The 18,356-nt window shown below is 45.3% G+C and overlaps 1 protein-coding gene across 4 annotated transcripts in view; it reads right to left on the bottom strand.

Moving 5' to 3' along the window:
* The window catches only part of HDAC7 (histone deacetylase 7), a 248,207-nt gene that overhangs the window by 122,460 nt on the left and 107,391 nt on the right, over window positions 1-18,356 (bottom strand). The window lies entirely within an intron of this gene.

Raw genomic sequence — 18,356 nt, 5'->3', positions numbered from 1 at the left:
TCTGGCCTGGAATTAGGCATGTTTATCTCCCTCTTTTCTATGTTTACAGCTGTTATTCTTATCTCTCTTCCCCTCCCCACCCCCAAATTCTTGAACTCATGACTGTTGTTGGGCAACGTGACTTGCTCAACTAACCAGTGGGCTAAGAATAGATGCCATCCATGAAATCACACATATCCGGGACTGGCATGTTAGGAGAGCAGAAAAAGAATGCCGTAACAGGATGTTGGGAGGAAGCCATGTGCAATGCGCATCTTGGAGGCTCTGGAAGGCTGTCACAGGGTTGATGCTCTTGAGTAAGTCTTAGGAGGGTACATGCCTTGTGGAGACTGTGTGTGTTTAAGGCACGACAGTTTGCACGGTTCTGGAAATCAGGGAAGAAAAGACACATGCCCTTCTTTGAAAGCTCTAAGTTTTCAGGGTGGACAATTCCAAATTCCATGCTTGTCTGGCATCTCCTTCGAATACACACAGCCCTGCCGAAGCCAGAAATTCAGAAAGCAGAATCCACAAGCAGCACCACAGAGCTGAGATATAGTTTTGCAAACCAATCCACTTGGACTGTGGCCAGTCTTCTGTGTGGTGACCAGCACTGTTAGCACTGGTACAGGCACAGTCCCCGTAAATCTCCGGGCAGTGAGTCAGCCGTGCGCAGGATCCTCAGGATGGCCTGTCTGGAAGCAGACATCATTCACTCACTGCCAGGAGTGGTTTGTTTCATCTCACTAGTTCAGGGGTGCCCAACTTTGGCCCTTTAGCTATTGCTGGACTAGTTATTCATTCATTCATTCATTAGAACAGCCCTGCTGGATCAGGCCCAAGGCCTCTCTAGTCCAGCATTCTGTTTCCCACAGTGGCCCACCAGACACCTCTGGGCATGCTGTTGGAGGCATACCCCCTCTCCTGCTATTGCTCACCTGCAACTGATATTTAGGGGCATCTTGCCTCTGGGGCTGGAGGTGGCCTATATAGCCCTCAGACTAGTAGCCATTGATAGACCTGTCTTCCATGAATTTGTCTAAGCCCCTTCATTTACTTACTTACAAATATTTGTATCTCACCCCTCCAGTACAATACTGCTTAGGGCACCTCATAGACAATAAAGCAATAGGAAATGAATAAGATTCAGTTTAAAAAACAAGGCCCAGTTGGTGTACACCTTCCATGATTCCCAGCCACAGTGGCCCATAGTCAGGGTTGCAGGGACCTTAGCAGGAGGGCTGAAGCTGTGCACCCCTGCATTTGTGGAGCAAAGTTTTTCTAGCTGTCCCCAATGACCTGGCCAGCCATCAGAAAGCATTTCATCCTGCACAAGAAGCAAGGGCAAAAACACAAAGCTGAAAGAGGGGAAAGCAAAGGACCCCCTCAGATCTTTTCGATACCTATCCACCTTGCACGAGGCAATGATATCAAGCATGAGCTGGACTACAGCTAACCTGCTGTGATTTGGCCTGGGCAGAGAAGCTTGCTGGCAGCCTACTTGGCCAGTGCAAAGGCAGCAGAGTGGGGAAGCAGTTTATGCAACCCACAGATTAAGAAAAAGCTCTTTCCCACTTGAGCTTTTAATATTTTTATTTCTTTAATGTATTATATTTGTACACCACCCCAAATTTCCATCTCTAGGCGGTTTACAGAAACTAAACCCTTAAAACGATTTAAATCCACAAGTCTAGTTAAAAAGCTGGGGTGAATAAATGTGTCTTTAAAGACTTCTTAAAAGTTGTCAGAGATGGGAAGGCTCTTTTTTCAGCAGCAGGGAGTACATTCCAGGGTCTCGAGGAGGCAACACACACCCCTGTGTAGCCACCAGGCAAAACTCTCTGGATGATCTCAATGGGTGATGGGGCTCATAGCAAAGAATACATTCTCTTCAATACCCTGGGCATAAGGTGTTTAGGGCTTTATAGGTTACAACCAGCACCTTATATTTTGCCTGGAAACTTTTTGGCAGTCAATATAGTTCTTTTAATATAGAAGTAACATGGTCTCTCCGAGATGACCCAGAGACCAACGTGGCTGCCGCATTGTGTGCTGACTGCAGTTTCCGGACTACGAACAAAGGCAGCCCCAATTAGAGCACATTGCAGTAGTCAAGTCTGGTGGTTGCCAGCATATGTACCACTGTTCTGAGGTCATTTATCTCAAGAAATGGATCCAGCTGGCATACAAGCTGAAGCTGATAAAAGGCACCTCTGGCCACTGCTTCAACCTGAGATACCAGGGAGAGGTTTGGATCCAGAAGCACTCCCAGACTATGTACCTGTTCTTTCCGGGGAAGTGTGACTCCCATCCAGAACCAGCAGATCAAAATCGTCTCCTGAGTTCCAACACCGAACAATAAGTACCTCCACCTTGTTTGGATGGCTATAAGAAGTGGCAGGTAGCTATTATTAGGAGACATCTTTCTATCTGGAAAAAGTTCCAGTTCTCTGCTTACTCTGCCTTCCCCAGCCCATTATTCCATTATCAACCCTTAGCCCAGGGGTTCTCAAATTTGGGGCAATATCACTTTTGTATTCTATATACATCAGGTCTTTTTTTTTTTTTAAGCACATCACTAGTAGAGAGTAATCTGCTCAACTTGCTGACAGCAGCCTCTCTGATCAGTTTATTTTTAAAGACATCACTCTTTATTGCACATACATGTCTTTGAGTGCTTCACATGTGTTTGATCTGAACAAACAGGGCTACTGGTAGAGAGTATTTCTGCACGAAGCTGAGTCAGGAGGGGAAGACAGCATTTTGCGTGCTCTCTGTTAATTGGAATATGCAGGCACTACTGGTCAGAGGAAAGCAAAACCTGTTTCAGTGGCGCGGGGGGAGTGTGTGTGTAACCGAACTCTGGCTAAACATATACACAAGCTGGCAACAAGGGGTCACACACAGCTCAGTGACAAAGCACATATTTTGCATGGAGAAGAGTCCACGTTCAGTCCCCGACATCCCAGGCAGCAGAATTGGGAAGATCTCAGCTGGAGACACCAAGGAACTTCTGCCAGTCAGAGCAAAGAAGCACTGGGCTCGTGGGCTAATGGTCTGACTCAGCAGCAGGCAGCCTCATATGCTCAACATGCCGGCAACTTGCCTCTGGGCCACATCTCAGTCCCTGATGCACCTGCCACGCTGCAGGTGCTGAATGCTCATTAAACACAGCAAAATAAGGAATATTTCTCAAATGATCAGAGTTCCCTCAAGAGCAGTTGTCTTGCAGTGCTCAGTTTCTTTCAGCATCCAGCCCTCTGCCACTGGAAAGAAAGCAGCCAAGGGATAGCAACCAGTTCTGATCTCCCAAGGAATACAGGATTGCTGGCCCACACTTGAATGGCCCGTTTCCCTGATTCAGCTCATAGCATCAGCTGCCATTCTTTGCAGGGCACAACACAGCCCCCGCAGCCTTCATGATAGCTGGAGATGTGCAAATGTGGTGCTAAGCATAGATGTGCAAACATTTCAGAATATTGTTAGGGCAGATTTGTCATCCCAGGCACCAGGGAGTCATGGCACCTAGAAATTTAACCGCGACACCTAGGCCAGAATATTCAGAGGTAAAGTTATTTAATAAAATCTTTATTTGTCCCAGGCGGCCATGCTCCTGTTCTAAATACTTTTGGGCTGTTTCCTAGATCCAAAGAAAATTTGTCAAGGCCTGTGTTAGGGCTGCAGGCTGTTTGCCAGCTTCCACATTTCAATGAGCCGTTTGTTTGTTTGTGAGTCACTACCAGCTTTCAGATCAGAAAAGCCATCTTGCCGGTCTGTCTGCTTTACTCACATGGGATTGCGGGGGCGGGCGGGGGGGGCGTGTTTCAACAACCTCATTTGTTCAAGTGACCCATAGGTACCAAAGTCCCTTCTAGCAGATCCTTCTACTTCAGTGGTTTTCAAAGTTCCTCCTTTCAGGGAACCCCTTTCCCCAAGAATGTACTGGTCAAGGAACTCTTGAAATTGTGCATTGCAGAGGATTCTGGAAGCTGTTTTATCTCCAGGGCACACATTCAGTTCATGCAGGGTACTGGCAACTCCTGTTCGATTTCACCTATATTCAGACATTATTCAACACAGGCTGCAGTTAGCCTCTGAAAACACATCGAAAATCCTGCCCGGCGTGTCACTCACCGATTTCCCCCAGTATGTCCCTCACGCTTACAGCATTTGTCTGAAGAGACATCCCAATCACAGAAATGCCTGCCATCTGGATGGGGCTATTGTCCAGCACGAAAAGAGTGTGTGCTCTAGAACATAGGTAATACTCTTCCGTGGCCACAAATTTCAGGAAGACTGTCTGCCATTACTGATCTGTTCATTGGGGAATCCCCTTGTGAACCTCAGGATTATCCATAATATATTGCAAAAACCACTGTCTACTTATTTTCTTCTTGAGCTGCCATCAGGAAACTTTCCCATCATCAGGAAACTTTCCCATAAGGCTGCCAGCTCCTGAACCTTAGAGAGCATTTGCATCTTTAAAAATTGCACCAAAAGAACAGTTCTTTGAGCTTCTCTTATCACGACAGCACTGCCATGAGAGAAGCCACACTGGATTATATGCTGCCTTCTGCACAGCTCTTAAAGATGCAGGAGCTCTATCTGGCATGGACTTTGGTCCCCCTAACTTAGCTGCTATGTACAATGCTTACATTTACATTAGAACTTAGAACATAGGAAGAAGACAGACAGCTGCCTTATATTCTATTAAGTCAGACTATTGGCCCATCTAGCTCAGTACTGTCTACACACACACTGGCAGCAGATCTCCAGCGTTTCAGGTAAGCGTCTCCCCCAGCCCTACCTGGAGACGCCAGGGAGTACAGGTGAAACTCGGAAAATTAGAATATCGTGCAAAAGTCCATTAATTTCAGTAATGCAAATTAAAAGGTGAAACTGATATATGAGACAGACGCATTACATGCAAAGCGAGATAAGTCAAGCCTTAATTTGTTATAATTGTGATGATCATGGCGTACAGCTCATGAAAACCCCAAATCCACAATCTCAGAAAATTAGAATATTACATGGAACCAAGAAGACAAGGATTGAAGAATAGAACAATATCGGACCTCTGAAAAGTATAAGCATGCATATGTATTCAGTACTTGGTTTGGGCCCCTTTTGCAGCAATTACTGCCTCAATGCGGCGTGGCATGGATGCTATCAGCCTGTGGCACTGATGAGGTATTATGGAAGACCAGGATGCTTCATTAGCGGCCTTCAGCAATTCTGCATTGTTTGGTCTCATGTCTCTCATCCTTCTCTTGGCAATGCCCCATAGATTCTCTATGGGGTCAGGTCAGGCGAGTTTGCTGGCCAATCAAGCACAGTACACTGTATACTTTTCAGAGGTCCGATATTGTTCTATTCTTCAATCCTTGTCTTTTTGGTTCCATGTAATATTCTAATTTTCTGGGATTGTGGATTTGGGGTTTTCATGAGCTGTATGCCATGATCATCACAATTATAACAAATTAAGGCTGGACATCTCGCTTTGCATGTAATGCGTCTGTCTCATATATCAGTTTCACCTTCTAATTTGCATTACTGAAATTAATGGACTTTTGCACGATATTCTAATTTTCCGAGTTTCACCTGTAAACCTGGGACCTGCTGCATGCAAAGGAGATGCTCTTCCACTGAGCCAGTGTTTCTCAACCACCGGTCCGCGGGGATCGGTGCCAGTCCACGAGGCATTGGGTACCGGTCCATGAGGCATCACTAATAAAAATCATCCCCCCACAAAAATAACCCACCAATTTCGGGCCGGCAGGAGCTCTCCAGAGCTCATTTCCAGGCAGCCCTCGCTGCTGGATAATGTTCATGAGGTCTGCCTGGAAATGTGCTCCAGAGAGCTACCCAAAATTGTTTTTTGGGGGGTGCCTGGGGGTGGGGGTGACCCCCTTGCTAACTGCTGGTCCGGGAAACTGCGCACAAATAATGTACCGGTCCATGACTCCAAAGTCATTGAGAAACACTGCACTAAGCAATGGCCCCATTCTCGAAGGGGGATATCTTACATGCAGTCACCCATCCAAATGCACACCAAGGCAAACCCTGCTTACCAAAGGGGACAATTAATGCTTGCTACCACTCCATCGAATGGTGCAGCGGGGAAATGACTTGACTAGCAAGCCAGAGGTTGCCAGTTTGAATCCCCACTGGTATGTTTCCCAGACTATGGAAAACATGTATATCGGGCAACAGCAATATGGGAAGATGCTGGAAAACATCGCCTCATACTGTGCGGGAAGAGGCAATGGTAAGCCTCTCCTCTATTCTACCAAAGACAACCACGCAGCTCTGTGGTCACCAAGTGTCGACACCAACCCGACAGCCCACTTTACTTTACCACAAAACCAGCTCTCCTCTCCTTAACTTTATATTACTTTAATATTATACCCCACAGTAATCTAAACATTGGCATGTTTCCTCAAAGATTTACTCCAAATTCAGATTCTTAATGCAGATTTCAATCAAGGGTTCTGAATTAAGAGATAAATGACAAGCTACGGGCATTTGATACAGGAAACAAAGAATGCTGTTTTGGAGCACCCTTACCTTACCTTAGTTTTCCATTTTTAAAAGAGTGCCTGACTAAATTACTTCAAAGATGACTAAATTACTCAACAGAAGTTATATTGAAATTAAGTAGTCATTTAGAGAAACTTCTGAGTAACATTCTGGATATCATCCACTGTCCTTAACTTCTCATTCTAAGCATCAACAAGTTGAACTATGTTGTGAATTATTATTCACATTATTCATTTTATAGCACTTTTTCAATATACAGAGCAATTCACACTTCTTACCTCAATTGTTTTCAGAATCGTTTTAAGAGAATGATTCAGCTGAAGAAATTATGACTTGCTTATTACCACCCAAGGAGCTTCATGGCCAAGTAAGGACTGGAATTCAGGTCTCCCAACATGAAATCCAGCCTCCTAACAACATTGTGAACAGCCCCATGGAGAGCCATGGAAGGAGTCTGGTTCAACATTTTCTTCCTCCTTGCTCCCTCTGTTCTGTAAAAGTGCACTTGAGGAGAACTTTCACAGAGCAGAGATCACTGGTAGAACAATTGCTTGGTCCATTGGTAGACCATGTGCTTTGTTTGGAGAAGGTTCTAGATTTAACTTCCAGCATCTCCAGCCAAAAGATGATAACAACAGGGCTGAGATGTTAACATTCCTCCCTGAGACCCCGAAGAACTGTGGATGAAAGGTCTTACTGAGTACAAATGAAAGGACAGACAAAGGAGGCATGCAGCCAAGATATAGGATACTGCACTTTACGGATTTTTTAAATTTATAATATATTTATACCCTGCCCCTCCTGCTTGGGGTGGCTCACAACAATAAGATAGATACAAGATACAATAAAAGTAATAAAATCAACTAAATTAAACAAAAATGTTTAAAAACCACAATCATTATTAAGTTCAAATTAAAGGTTATTTTAAAAGCTAAAAACTGAGAATTATAAAAGGCTAAAGAATCTACCAGATAAAACCAAAAAAATGGAGCATTTAAAAACCTCCTTAAAAAGGTGTGTTTTAAGATGTTTTTTAAAAACAGTGAGGCAGGGAGCATGGCGAAGGTCTTCAGGGAGGGCATTTCAAAGCTGAGGGGCCACAGCCGAAAAGGCCCTGTCTCTAGTCCCCGCCAATCAGATCTCTGTCAGTGGCGGGGCCATGAGCAGGGCCTGAGATGATGAGCGGAGGGCCCTGGCAGATTCATATGGGTGAATGCGGTCTGACAGATACCCCTGGCCCCAAGCCATGTAGTCAGATATTTAAAAGAATTTCCTAAGAGTAAGAGGTGTTTGGAAGTGGAACAGACTGTCTCAGGATGGAAGTGGTGGGCTCTCCTTGACTGGAGGTTTTCAAAGAAAGGCTGGACAGCCATCTGTTGGGGATGCAGTAGCATTCTCTGCACTGGGGTGTGGGGGTGGACTAGATGACCTCCACGGACCCTTCCCGCTCTAAAATGTTATTTTTTGCTGGCAGTAGTACGGTTTGAGGAGAAAAGGAGTAGGTGAGGAGTTGTGTTCCCTCTAAGGCTTGCGCATATGCATGTGCACACAAGTTTTTTTAATGTCCGCTCAGTTAATTTTAGATCCTGCTCAGGTTGATTCAGGAAGGCCCCATTCTGAATGCAAGTGCGTACACACTGCCTTGATACTGCCGCCCAGAACAAAACTCATTCTGAGAATAGACGGGGGGTGGGGGATTAGAGGGAACCCTGGTGAGGAGGGGCACATGACAGCTTGAACCAGCGTTCAAAATGTGTAGGTATGAGTAGGTTTTGTCTGCCAGTTCAGCTGTGAAGACAGGCTGGCAGCACAGCTGAGGAATACACTTCAAGCCCTTCTTTTATATGGCATCTGACATCTTCTTAAGGCAGTTCATCTATCAGCCACTCATTGTTCTACGTCTGAGATGGCTGCTGTCTATCTACCCCCCCCCCGCCCAGCTCCAATTCCCTTTTTGGGGTTTCAATCCCCTCTGTTCCACACACACTAGACTACAATGTTGTCGGGGGGGGATGCCTCATTTCCCCCACACTCGCTAGCAATTAACCCCTTCCCAGGCAAGAGCACCCATAAAGAGGACAGCCAGAGCCACCACCACAGATTTGGAGGTTGGGTGGGCCTGACCCCAATTCTCCTCCCACACACTGCGATACCTTCCTGCCTCAGAATAGGGCAACAACAAAGGAGGGGAAACCCAGCTCTACAGGGGCAGCCACCCTGCGTACCTGCCGAGAAGCTGCCTGGGCCAGTGGTGTGGCTGATCACAGCAGCACCTGCAGCCTTTATATATTGCCCTGCATAAAGCAGGCCCCTCCCTCCAGGGTGCATACCAGGCCCAGAAATATACAGCCACCAGTCCCATCTCCCTCCCCTCCACACCCTCATCATCAGGAATACTTTATTCCAGTATTCAGTACTTCAAAACATTCTTTATAGTATTTCATTTTTATAATTCTTAGTTTTCCGCTTTCTAAATAACTTAACTTGAAGTTTTAAAAGTCAAGTCTGATTGTGGTTTTAGCTTGGGTTTTTAACTTGTTTAATTTGGTCAATTTTATTAGCCTGATTTTATATTGTAACTATTCTGTAAATGTTGTGAGCCGCCTCGAGCAGTAGTGTACTGGAGGGGCAGGGTATAAATATTTCAAATAAAATACATGCATACATAAAATACAACTCTGTAATTTCTCTTTACTTTTGTCCCATTTGAATTTCCTACTTGTAAGCTCCCCCCACCCATGCCACATTGCTTGTGCATTGTGTACAGCACCCAGTGCATCCACAGCTTTAAGCAGGGCAGTCAAGCGAGAGCAAGAAGAGGCAAACAGGATTAAACAAATTCATGGAGGAAACCTCTTCCAGAGACAGAGGCACTATCTCTCTGAATAGCAGAGGCAGGGGACACAACAAGAGGAGGGCCAACATTTTCATGCACCGTTTGTGAGCACTCTAGACGCTTTCGCACAGAGAATGATACAGGAAATGGACCTTGGTCTGATTATTATTACTATTAATACAAATATTTATACACCATTTTTCAAATGACCTTTTACGTTCTGAAAAAGCAAACTATGACGGGCCGGAACATGAAGGATAGGTTTAGATGGCAGATGTCTGGGTTGTCAATTATTTTGCATCAGGAACAAAACATTAACTGCTACGAAAGATGATATCACCTACAGAGTCACTAATGCAAGTTAGCCCTATGGCTCTCAGTCCTGTGCTGCATCCCATCTCGCAAATATCTGGGACTAGCAAAATAACTGCTCTGTGACAACCATACCAATTGGGAAACCTCCAGCTCTCCTTTGTAATTTCTCTCAATAAGGATTAGCAGAGTCTATGAAGGAATTTAATCCCTATTAAATGCATCCCCATTTGTGAATGCTGACGGAGGGAAGTTGCTTTGCATCCTGTGTAGACAAGTCGGTGTTCTCAGACAAGGGCACACAGCTTCCTCCCCCCCCCCTCCAAACCTCATTCCTCACCTCCTTCCTTGGCTTTGAGCCACTCATACTGATGAGCTTCTGGATTAGAGAGGAGATGAAGGCCTGAGGGTGTGGGGAGGGGGAAACATAGCTGTCGAGAGAACACAAATAGAACTCTTTTCTAACCCACCCACCCACCTTCGTCAAATGCTTGGGAAAGCAGATATTTAAAACTGTGTGGAAAGTGAAACAAAAATTTATGTTGTCTAATATATATCTATCTAATCCCCTCACAAAATTTGTCCAGATGGCAGCTGTCACACTCAGACTGAACGCTGAGGAAGTGGTAAAACAATTATAATTAAGATATTGGCTCGGGTCAGAAATCATAACTTGATCCTCCAAATCATGTCTTGAAAAGATAGGAACACTGTTCCCTCTAACAGGGATTGCCAGATGTTGTTCACAACAACGCCCAGCATCCCCAGCTGCAATGGCTTTTGGCTGGGGATTATGGGAGTTGTAGTCAACAACATCTGGAAATCCTTGCTAGAGAGAACACTGCATAGGAAGTTGTATTACACTGAGTCAGACCATTGGTCCATCCACCTCAGTATTGTCTATACCAGGCCTGTTCAACTTTGGCTGCCCAGCTGTTTTTGGACTACAACTCCCATAATCCCCAGCCACAGTGGCCAATAGCCAGGGATTATGGGAGTTGTGGGCCAACATCTGCAGGAGGGCCAAAGTTGAGCAGCCCTGGTCTACACTGACTGGCAGCAGCTCTCCAAAGTTACAGGTAGGAATTTCTCCCAGTCCTACCTGGAGAGGCCAGGGAGTGAACTTGGGACATTCTACATACTGATCTACCAGTGAGTTACAGCCTCATTCCCTAAGGCAAGTATCTTACAGTGCTCACATGCAATCTCCCATCCAAATGCAAACCAAGGTGGAACTTGCTTAGCAAAGGGGACAATTCATGCTTGCTACCACAAGACCAGCTCTCTTCCCATGGGAACATGCCATGAACTCTCACATCCTCCCTCTCACACCCATTCCCTGCACTAGGGAGTGGCTGAGTCTGTGGCAAGTTCCTATTTCTGCAAACCATGGTTTGTCCAGACTGAACTAGTGATTACAGCTGACAGTACCCACAGTAGGGATGTGCAGAAGTGGTTCGTAATTAGGCTGGTCCACGGCAAACAGGACTGGTTTGAGCGGTTCAACCACAAACTGCTTTAAGATGGTTCGACCGAACCAGTTCGAGGAGTGGCAGTTCGGTTCGAATTCTGACTGAACCACCAACCGCAAGCAGTCCGTGCACACCCCTAATCCACAGTACATAAGTGAAGTACTTTACTCCTGATGTTAGTACTGGAATAAATCCCATCTACTTGAGAGAGTGGTGTGAAAAAACCCTACCAGCTGTCAGGCACAGGGTACAGACCTCTCATGAGACTGTACCACCTCAGAACACAATGCAAGGGGTGTGTGTGTCATTGCTCGAATAGCCTCCCTGACTTGTTAAATACAGAACGTTTTTAAAACTTGTTTTAGTTTTAAAAAAGCAATCCCTTACATACATTCTGAGGTGATACAGTCCCTCATAGAAAGACTTAATAATGAAAGAAGCAAGTCTTAACATAAAGGTGGAAGGGAAGATTTAGCAATGTTTCACAGAGTTTGAATCTAGTCCTACATGGTTAATTTGGGACAATGCTTCAGAATGCAGACAGAAGTACAAAGCTGAAAACCTGTATATCCAGCAAATATGCCGAGACTTCAACACACACATTGAACTCCATATAGGTATAGGTCTTCCCTGTGCACTTCTGTGGCCATTTCTATAAACAAGGCCCTTCACAGTGAGAATAACACTTTTCCTGTGGCTGAGCTTCATATGTGCTAGGCCATGGCAGCTACCTTCTCATCTCCATTCAAGGAGCGGGTAGGACTAGCCACAGGCAAGCAGGCAACAGCCACCCTAAAAAAAAAAAAAAATACCCAACAACATTTCTGGAGGTTCGCACATCAACCCTGAAACAGAAACACTAAAGTAAAAGAGTGTTAATACAATGAAAAATAAAAGGTGTTCCTTTATTCTGAAGTAGCCAAAGGCAAGACAGGCAAGAGAGGGGATGTCCAGTGATGTCGTGTGCACTGCCCAATCAGTGCCCGTGACACTAGCATCTTACCCTAAACTGAAAGGACCTGCAATAGCTGTGCTATCTGGGAGCAAAGTTCACTTTCCTCAGCAACTCTAGCTCGAGATATATGATTGCTCTTCAAGCGTTATCCCTCTGCAAGAGAAGCACTTGTTAGGTATCTGGATAGCCTCTTAGGCATGGACAACACTGCGCAGGAAAGGCTCAAACAGAGCACCACGTGAGCACTGGAGCACGGTGGAGCTTTTTGGATCAAGAGCTCCATCTAATACTAGGAATCTTAGTTGTCGCCCATCCACATTGTAATATTTTTATCTGTCTGGGAAGCAAATAATACAATTGGCTAGCTGCATACCTTATTCCCAGCTGAGAACTCCCTATATCCTCCCATATTCACTTGATGTACTAAAGATGCAGCTCTGCACATGCACAACAACAAGAAGTGACACTGAGTAACCTCTCTGTTGAAGAAAATGGGGAAATCGATACACTCAAGAGAACCATTTGTGGAAGGAATCACAACATCCGAGAGCCTATATTAGCTGCCCCCAAACAATAAGCTTCAATTTCAAATGCAAATGTTTACCACACTTGCATTTTGCCCTCCTCCAAAGTGCTCAGAGTGGCAAACATGGGGATTATGGCATTTTAATCCTCAAAAATCACCCTATAAGAGAGGTTACAGTTAAGAGTATGATTTGCCCAGGCCTACACATTGAGCTGTATGGCTAAGAAAGCATAGGGACTGACACCAGTCTAAGTCCAGCCTCTTAGCTACCAGTCCACACTGTGGGCCAAACTGGAGATAACAGAGCAGACATGTACGTCAGAATCAGATTGCCACAAATTCCCAATAAAAGAGAGGGCTGGGTTGGGGAGTAGATTCAAAGCACACAGAATTAGCAGGTAAGGAGAGTGGAACCCTTCCCCATCCAGGTTTCCCCTCCTAAAACATGGCTATTTCCCCCTGGTGGGGCTCCCTGAGTGCATGCAAGAGAATGGCGGAAAAATGGCTAGGGAGAAATAGTGTCAGGCAGGAAAATATGGGCAGGGTTAAGACTCATTCCCCACACACTCATGCACACATACTGTGCTTTAAGTCTCCTCACATTCCTGCTTTATAGGGATGTGGCCTAACTTGCGTTAGGCCTTGCTAGCCTCACGTTTAGTGGCACCCTGGCTCTCTCTCTTCAGACATCAGAATAGATGTCAGAAACGACTCTAAAAATGTCTGTAAATTTATCCTAAAATACAAATGATTCACTCCTGTGCATTTGAAATTTCTGGTACTGTTACATTTCTTTTTACAGATTCAGAAGGCTGCTTCAGCACAAAACTGGTTCTGAGGAAAGGCAACTGACCACAAGTCTGGCACAGATTGTGAAGCCAATACCGCAAATACTTCGATCTATTTCCAAGATTTGCATGTGTTTTCCTCTTCAGGGGGAAAAAAAATGGAAAAGGGGAGGCTATGCCTCGAAGAGGCCTAAAATTCAACATCTCTAGGCCCCAGGAAAGTAGACTCCCCAGCTGTTTCCTCCATGTGTGTGTCAATTATTTGCCAGCCCTGCCCAGGCCTACCGGGAATTGCCACAGTTTTTGGAGCAACTGTTTGTTATGCACTCCAGTGCCTCTGAAGAGCATTCAAATGCAGCCCAGCAAATGGCAGCTGGCATGCTCAAGTGGCTTTCTGATCTATTATCCAGGCTATAAATAGCTGCTGGAACCCAGATGCCCGGCTGCTAATGGTTCTTGGAAAGTTCTCAAGCACACCTTGAAGGGGTGGTGCAGGCCAGGAGCAGGTTAACCCTTAGCAGGCCAAGCTCTGAAAACAGCAAACTGTTTTGGAAGCAGAACACTGTAGCCATCTTTACTATCAAGATACTTTTCTCTTTTTTGCAGGGGGGAGAACTATGTGGGAGAGAAGAAGGGCAAGAATAGTGAAAGGACAAGAATACAGCTGGCAATACACTGGGGTACAAATGGGAAAAGACCTAGAATAGCAAAGAACAGGCCTGTTCCTCCCATAACGACAACTTTGAACCCAGCGGTCTATGGGCTATCACGCAGTGCTTCCCTCAGTCTTGCCTACACTGGGTATTTAAAGCAAAGACTGACAAAATATCTACTCCTTTTATGTTGGGCAATCTAATCTAATCTAATCAGGAGTTCTTTACCTGGGGCCCATTGGGAAGAGTCATGGAAATATATATAAATATAAATATAATTAATGACAACTCCCCCAAAACATCATTTATAATCAAATATAGCACATCTTATTTTTCTTGAATTGTAATTATACCTACACTGTTGACAACAGACACCAGAACTGAACAGGCTCTACTGCACCCAGCAATACATATGAAAAGAGCCCAAAGTTACCTCTTGGTAGTTTGCTGCCAGTGATCTCAGGGACCCCACTGAAGTCTCACAGGTCTTCTGCTGCTTCTTCTACAGTCTTATGAAAATATATTATGTAAATAGGGTGGGGTTCCATGGGTAATACTTGAGGATCTGGGGGATCTATAAGTGTAAAAAGGTAAGAACCCCTGCTTTAAGTGGACAAAGTAGGTTAGGTACTGTGCAGTGAAGTGAGTAAAAGTAAAGGCAGGAAGTTTCTGAAACTTTTTAACTACAGGAAACACTTTTCACTGTACCCTGTCTGCCAAGGAACACCTAGGCCCGGACTGTAGCTCGGCCCTCCTGCAGATATTGGTCTACAATTCCCATAATCCCTGGCTACTGACTGCTGTGGCTGGGGATTATGGGAGTTGTCGTCCAAAAATAGCTGGAGGGCCAGAGTTGAGCAGCCCTAACCTAGGCACTGGAAAGGATCCTGGGACACGTTCTAGAACAGGGGTAGGCAACTTTGGCTCTCCAGCTGTTTTTGAACTGAAACTCCCAAGTTGCCTACCCCTGTTCTAAGATGAGCACTCTGCATACCAAGACACTGGCAGTGCTGGCTGGTTCTTCCTGCTGACCCAGGTGAATTGACAGCAGAGTTTAAGACACACTCAACATTACTTCCTATCTGCATGCTCCCAGGGAAGATGGATAACCATGGGCAGACTGCCTCTCGGGCAATTAACCTGCTATTGTCCATCTTCTTATCAAGGTTTACCAAAATACAGTTTGATAGAGGATGACTACCATGGCTGCTTTGTGCAGGGAGGGATGTAAACAGGAAGATTAGCTTTAATTGTTTAGATTGCAGCTCAGGCTTCTCAAAAGTCACTCACCTACTCACCTTTGGAGAATAAGATTAACCTGCAGGTGAGCTATTATAGACTTTTATGTAAATTAGAGTAGAGCAGATTCCCCCTACCCACCCAATATGTAGATGTGTCACATAAAAAACTTGCATTGACATACATGGTCATGTAGGCAAGGAATTTTTCAGGGGTGAGAGAGATTTAGTAATCTTTGCAGACGTATCTACAAGGTAGCTGTAATGGGATAGGGCATAGCCATCAGATTTTAAGATGTTCTGATATAGCACAGATTAAGAAAGCTACACACGAAAATACAAGGCGATGCAGCAAAACCCTTAAATGCTGTTTCTTTGCTCTTGAGTTTTTATACTGCAGAATTAGAAACAAAAAAAAAGGAAAAGAATTTGAGAGAAGGGTAAAAAAAGAAAGAATGGAGAAAACATCGCTCACACAAAACAGCAAGTAAAGTGGAAAAACTGCTTCACTGCAGAATGCGGGTGGGAGACTTGAATGGTTGAAATGATTTCCCCACGGGGCGGGGGGGGGGGATAAGTAAAAAAAAAACAAAAATGAGCATATCAAGACCATCTAGTTTCTATGTTCATATTTTCAATGTGGGGAAGCATTATTCATGTGACCCCTCTGCCTTGCCATCTAAAGTTGTATAATTCAGGAACAGTTATATCATCCAAGAGGCCATTTTTGCCATCAAGGCCTAAGCCACTGAGGAACAAGCAGCTGAAGGCTAACCGGCACTTTACACAGCAGTTCCCAGAAGTATATTGTAGCCCTCAGTACAAGATGCAGCAACCTTACTGATGCTAAGCAAGTCTGGGACTGGTCAGTGCCTAGATGAGAGACTACAGGGGAACCCTATGCACTCTGCTGTTGAAGAAAATGCAGTTAATAAAAATGAATAATCTCCTGATAGACAGGCCACATTTGAAGGGGGGGAAACACATGTGTGTTTATAAACATATGGGGATAGGTGGTGGCTGGACACATGATAGAAGCAGTGATCAGGGGCAGTTCCCCAATGCCCGTCCACTTCCTATTTATACAGACACATGCCTCCCTTCCAACAATGCAGATACAAGGCACCAAAAGACAGGCAGTGAACAAGCAGCAGCCAGACTGAAGTGTATGCAGTGTGAGTTGACCCTCAAAAGGAAACAGAATCACCACAAGTCTTGCCCAACCCTCCTCTTGTTAGAGATTTCAGTATACACTGTCTGAACGGTTTAAAAAACTCCTTTTTTTCATGTTCCCATGATGAAAGCAGAAGCTTTTCAGAAGCAAGCTGCATACTAGATTCCTCCCGCCCACCCTCCATCTCACACACAGCTCACAACCTACACATCCCAGGCTATTAATACCAGCACTGTATAAGACGATTACGAAGAGGAAAGTTGGAGAGAGTTTTCCGCTGTTTCACCCATTCTTGGAAATGCTTTCACAGGGCTTAGCAAATTTAACTGTCTTGTGGCGTGCAAAAGCAATCAGCCCTTTGGAGGTCTCTTCGGGCCCTGAACAGACTCCATGCAATGATGAACCAAGGCAGGACGCAAAGCTTCTTGTAAGAGAAGGTCCCACAGGGCAACTGCAGACACAACACTGAGCTGGAGCTTCTGACGCATTTTCCTCAAAGAATCACCATGACAATGGAATTCCCTAGCTTCCCTGGCACTAAAATTCACCTGCACAGCAACATACAAAAATCAAAAATCAAATCAACAATGAACACATGCTGAAGTCCTGTTTCAGGCACATCTATGTGGAAATTTCCTACGTGCCCCAATTCAGCACTCTCGTATAATCAGAACCATGGTGAGAATTTCCCTAGAAATCCAATGTAGAGTGAAGTGGTAGAGCCCTGGGCCAACATAGGCAGCGTACCGCCTGTACCGGCTCTGCTGTTGCTTCATCTGCCAAGCAATGCCAGACTGAAGGACCCAGGCGGGCCTTTATACTCAGGGTTATGTAAACTGCCATCACTCTCCCTGCCTTGTCCCTATTACTCACTGTCAGTCCCTGACTTCTGGCCCCTGCTCTTGCCCAATTGATCTATTGTAGATGATAACGCCTAGCTTATAAATAGCCACCTGCCTGATCGCCTGCAGTGAGCAAGAATCACCTTGAGGCGACCAGGCCTTTAAAGAAATTAATCCATTCAACTTTTGGCCTAAGCCTGCACAACTTTGGTCTTTCCTCTATAGATGGACTACAGCTCCCATCATCTGAACAATAGTCAAGGATCATGGGAGTTGTAGTTCAACATCCGCAGGAGGGCTGAAGTTGTACAGCCCTGATTTAAGCCATTAATTAATTTGTATTCATTGTGCTTCTCCTGCCTTGAAAGCCTGGGCATTGCTTCTCCTGCTCAAGTTGGTGCCAGGAGGGCACAATTTCCAGCCTTTGGTTAGGAGGAGGGGGCTTAACCCTTTCACACCCCATCAGCGGCTTTTCCTTCAGCCCAGGTTCCAGACCTGTGTCTGCAATGGAAATATCAGTCGGGAACCTGGCATGGGGGGAAAGCAGCTGGTAGGAGGCGGGGGGGGGGGGGGACGACTTGGAGGGGAAACCAAAAGGCAGGGAAGGGTTAAGCACACCTGCAAAGCTTCTCCAGCTGCAAATCATGTCCTTCTGGCTTTTATTTACATAGCAGCTGCTGGATTTGAAAGACAAGGCAGAATATGACTTCCAAAGCCATTTTGAGCTCACCAAGAGATTTCGATTTAGCAGCTGCATCAAGCTATTGCTGAAAATAAGACAGATGAACATATACCCAAATTTCACCTGGTGTGGCTTTCCCCACCATACTGCTGCAGAGATGGAAGAAGTGACACTTGGTGGAAGTCTCTTAAACTCTTATAGGTACAAGAGCACATTGTAGGGACACAACTTGACCCTCCAGCTGTTGCTGGACTACAACTTCCATCATCCTGAGCAACTGGTCACTGTGGCTGGGGACAATGGGAGTTGTAGTCCAACAGTAGCTGGAGGTCCAAAGTTGTGCAGTCCTGACTTGGATC

Source organism: Hemicordylus capensis, chromosome 2 (genome assembly GCF_027244095.1).
Source record: "Hemicordylus capensis ecotype Gifberg chromosome 2, rHemCap1.1.pri, whole genome shotgun sequence".
In the NCBI taxonomy this organism is placed as follows: domain Eukaryota; kingdom Metazoa; phylum Chordata; class Lepidosauria; order Squamata; family Cordylidae; genus Hemicordylus; species Hemicordylus capensis.
Note: the sequence above shows the minus strand (reverse complement) of the source record. Positions and strands in the feature narration are given on the sequence as shown.